The sequence below is a fragment of the Macrobrachium rosenbergii genome, chromosome 29, assembly GCF_040412425.1.
Source record: "Macrobrachium rosenbergii isolate ZJJX-2024 chromosome 29, ASM4041242v1, whole genome shotgun sequence".
Classification (NCBI taxonomy): Eukaryota; Metazoa; Arthropoda; class Malacostraca; order Decapoda; family Palaemonidae; genus Macrobrachium; species Macrobrachium rosenbergii.
The window spans coordinates 4782234-4787083 of NC_089769.1; the positions used below are offsets into that span (position 1 = coordinate 4782234).

General features: G+C 35.2%; 1 protein-coding gene across 2 annotated transcripts in view; it reads left to right on the forward strand.

Moving 5' to 3' along the window:
* Positions 1-2679: 2679 nt before the first annotated feature.
* The window catches only part of LOC136854371 (probable glutamate receptor), a 31295-nt gene continuing 29124 nt past the window's right edge, over positions 2680-4850 (forward strand). The window contains exon 1 of one of the 2 annotated variants that reach the window (XM_067130670.1): positions 2680-3589. The gene's annotated coding sequence lies outside the window, so the exon portion shown is untranslated. The remainder of the gene's footprint in view (positions 3590-4850) is intronic. The other variant, XM_067130671.1, reaches the window with a different exon arrangement.

The window sequence follows — 4850 nt, forward strand, 5'->3', positions numbered from 1 at the left end:
TTTGTGTTGTGAAGGCAACTGGATTGGTTTAATATATATATATATATGTATATATATGTATATGTATATATATATATATATATATATATATATATATATATATATATATACTAAATATATATATATAATTATATATATATATATATATATATATATATATATATATATATATATATATATATATATATATATATATATATATATATATATATATATATATAAATCACCGAAGAGGAATTTTTTATAAGTGATAAATGGACTGGTACTCGAGACTCGGCAGTACCAGTCCATTTATCACTTATAAAAAAAATCCCTTCGGTGATAATTCCCATCGGGGATATTCCTGAGGTAGCGTGAATTTGATATTAAGCGACATTTGTAGCTCCATGATTGTATATAAATCACGATGTGTGTTTCATAAAAATTTATATATATGTATATATATATATATATATATATATATATATATAAAATATATATATATATATATATATATATGATTTTTAATATACAAAGTAAACACAAATCTTTTTCTTTTGTAAAACTTTTATCAGATATTTTTTTTATCTCAATCTTCGATGGTAAATACAACTCTGAAAACTTTTCGAACTTTCCGGACTGAAAACATTTCACTTTGACCGGTTCCTGGCAAGAAATTCAAAACAACAGAATGGAATGAATCATTATTCTTGCATTCTCACCGCTAACTGATCAGGTACTTTTGCAACATCCCTATCTTGCAAGAATAACAAGAAGATCCTGCACTCTCCTTAATGGGATCCGGCTTCTTCCATTATTACCTGACTGATAATTACGATTTACTCTGACAGAAACAATTTACTCACAATCTGAACACTAATTCTACTGATCAATCGTCTCACACGGCTTGAAAAAACACTGCCACAAAAACAACCATTTTTAGTTTTCTGTAAAAGAAAACTTTTGTGCCGGTTTTGTCTGTCCGTCCGCACTTTTTCTGTCCGCCCTCAGATCTTAAAAACTACTGAGGCTAGAGGGCTGCAAACCGGTATGTTGATCATCCACCCTCCAATCATTAAACATGCCAAATTGCAGCCCTGTAGCCTCAGTAGTTTTTATTTTATTTACGGTTAAAGTTAGCCATAATCGTGCTTCTGGCAACGATATAGGGCAGGCCACCACCGGGCCGTGTTAAAGTTTCATGGGCCGCGCTCAGACAACTTTATATCTAGACCACCGAAAGATAGATCTATTTTCGGTGGCCTTGACTATACGCTGTAACAGCTGTACAGAAAACTCGATTGCGCCGAAGAAACTTCGGCGCACTGTGTACTTGTTGTCCTTGTTTCGATTTCTGGATCGTCGCCAGGATTACGCCAATTTCTGCCCTCAAATTCCTCAGGAACTGCAGTAAACTGTTTCCAGGCAAGCAGTAAACTGGTGCAGCAGTTGACGGGAATTCAGACAACCACTTTTCATGACGCAGACTTGGTGCAGTACCGAAAGTTCGTCTCTTTCTTCACGATGACACAATTCCGAGCTCTCGCAGACACTTCTGCTATGTGCGCGTAGGAATCCTGCTGAGCGGCCGAAGATAATCAACAGCTCTCATGAACTGATCTCTCTCTCTCTCTCTCTCTCTCTCTCTCTCTCTCTCTCTCTCTGACCGACCCACGGGCAAATGGGCGTGGAGGCAAAAGGTATATGACGTGGAGAAGCGGATAGGAGTAATGAGAAGTAGTTTTAACCTAATGGGAACAAGACTTTCGCGGGAAGGTTAATTGGGATCAGCACACCTTCAATGTCAGAGGGTAAGAAAAAAATGCAATCAATAACATTTGCCTTTGTAGGGAGGTAGTGCTGTCAGTACACCTCATGCGGTGCACTGTATGCATTACTAAAGGCTCCTTGCAGCATCCCTTCGACTCCTAGCTGCGACCCTTTTCATTCCTTTTACCCAACCTCCATTCATATTCTCTTTCTTCCGCCTTACTTTCTACATTCTCCCATTAATTGCTTCGTTGTGCAACTGCGAGGTTTTCCTCCTGTTACACCTTCAAAAACTCCATTGCTCTCAATTTCCATTTCAACAATGAATGACCTCATATGCCCCAGTGCTTGGCCTTTGGCCTAAATTTTATACTCCATTCCATTCCGATAACACTGGCAGGAGAATATGTCATTTGGTAATGAGGAAGCTTTGCTTGTCCTGTGAATAAATTTATCATCAGAAAACTTATGCTACTTTTGTCAATAGATCGAATCTTCCCTGTTACCCGTAAATATTGGTGGAAGTCAACCCATCTTTTCAACAAAGCCTAGAGACACAGTAATGCTTTTGTTCGTTTAAAATTAAAAGTATATCAGTGACGGATGCGATCTGGAACAATATTTTCTTTAGACAGTTACTGCAATAGTCTTCCCAAGCATAACAGAAGTAAAAAGAAGTAAATATTTCGATGAGAAACTGAATAATTCCGTCTAGAAGCTGCGTCCTGGAGAGGGCGTCTGCATACGCACGCAGTCAGTTAACAATTGTCTGACTGCTTGACTGGAACTGATTCACCATCATAGCCACATAGCACTCAATGTCACTGGTGACTTCTATCAGATAAAGGACCAAAGACTTCACACACACACACACACAAAGAATAGTCTGAGCTATCACGACGTCACGACCAGATCCAGCATAACTCGAACCTTAGGACTGGAAGGAGGCGGGGGCCATCGACCGAAAATGGAACAAGGCTCTTAGAAGGCCATCCAGAACATAGCAGCCCCTTGGCGTGATGGCTCCCTGAGGTTAGGTCTATATTCAAACTTTCTTTCGCTTTTCGTAAGTACGACGCCTCCTGTCTTGATTTCCAGGTTAGGATATCAGTGATTAAAGCTTCGTACGCATACACGATGCATAGTACCATTCCCGTCCCCGTTAGCGTAAGGTAATTGCCACGACGGTTCCAGCCCCTGCGCACGTGATAGGCGCACGGCCTACCACGTGATAACAGGTTTCGAAGGTAATGCATACGTTGTGTGGTATAAAACTCGTGCTTCTTGGCCTCACGTTTTAGTCTCTAAGGATCACTAATAGCCGCCTGTTGCCGCTCTTCTGGAAAACTATGGAATTAGCGCTCTGGAACTGTGGCCTTAGCTCTCCGGATGCATCTGGGTCACGGTAGTGCTGGAAAAACTGAACCAACTGGCAGGGAGAAGCAGAAAAGATGTTTGTTGATATCGGTGCGGGGCAAAGTTCGACAGACGGAATGTGTTATGCTGCGATTATTGGTATTCCGCAAATAATTTCATGCCCACGTCAAAAGTGGCTCCAGTGTAATCGCGAGTGATACGTACGTCTGGAAATGTGCTTGTTCTGGAATAACATGGAAAATGTTAGCAAATTCCCCTCTCGTTTCTCCCATTACCATCAACATACAAAAAATAGTCACTTTCACTTTGAGCCTTATATCTCCCATCCCTTTTTGCCCAATTCCTAATGTAATTGGTTGTGAAATTGCTCTAAGGTATTGTGAATGTGACGCAATCCGGGCGGTACAGGAGTATAAACATACTATCGATTAAATGCATCAAGATCTCGTCATGCAGGTGTGTGGTACGTATATATAGACACACACACACGGACACACGGACACACGCTCACACACGCACACACATATACGGATATACAGTATATATATATATTTACATATACACTTACATTTATATGTGTATATATATACACATATATATATATATATATATTTACATATACATATATATATATATATGTGTATATATATACACACATATATATATATATATATATATATATATATATATATATATATATATATATATATATATATATATATATATATATTAATTTCGTGAAAGGATACGAATTTTATGAGCGAATCAATAGTGAAAGTACGTAGACCACCACAAATCACTATTATAACTTCCAAAGAAATTAGAATAAAAACATTTCACTGGTAAAAATTACTTCATTCCTCTAAAGTGTATTATGACAAATTGAAAACTACTATCAGAAAATGAGAAACTATATAAGAAAAAAAAAAAAACCAGGTACTTAAGAAAGAGAAATTAGACTCTTACACAAACTCCTTTCAAATCCTCAAATCAGAATTCCTAGATAGATAGTTTCACTTCTATGTGAAAAGGAATGTTAAATTAAAAAAAATATATTTACAATAAAAAAACTGTTTATAGATAGTTTCACTTGTATGTGAAGAGGAACGTTAGAATAAAAAAGTGTTTATAATAAAAAACTATTTATAGATAGTTTCACTTGTATGTGAAAAGGAATGTTAGAATTAAAAAATATAAATATATATTTCCTATAAAAAGCTGTTTATAGATAGTTTCACTTCTACGTGAAAAGGAATGTTGAATTAAAAAAATATATACTTATAATAAATAAACTGTTTATAGATAGTTTCACTTGTATGTGTAAAGAAATGTTAGAATAAAAAAATACTTACAGTTAAAAAAAACTATTTATAGATAGTTTCACTTGTGTGTGAAAAGGAATGTTAGAATAAAAAAAATATTTTCAATAAAAAACTGTTTATAGATAATTTCACTTCTATGTGAAAAGGAATGTTAGAATTTAAAAAAAATATTTCCAATAATAAAATGTTTATAGATATTTTAACTCCTATGTGAGAAGGAATGTTAGAATTTAAAAAATATATATTTCCAATAAAAAATGTATATAGATAGTTTCACTTCTATGTGAAAAGGAATGTTAGAATAAAAAAAACATTTACAATAAAAAAACTATTTATAAGAATGTTAGAATTAAAAACATGAAAAAAATGTCCAATAAAAAACTGTTTATAGATAATGTCACT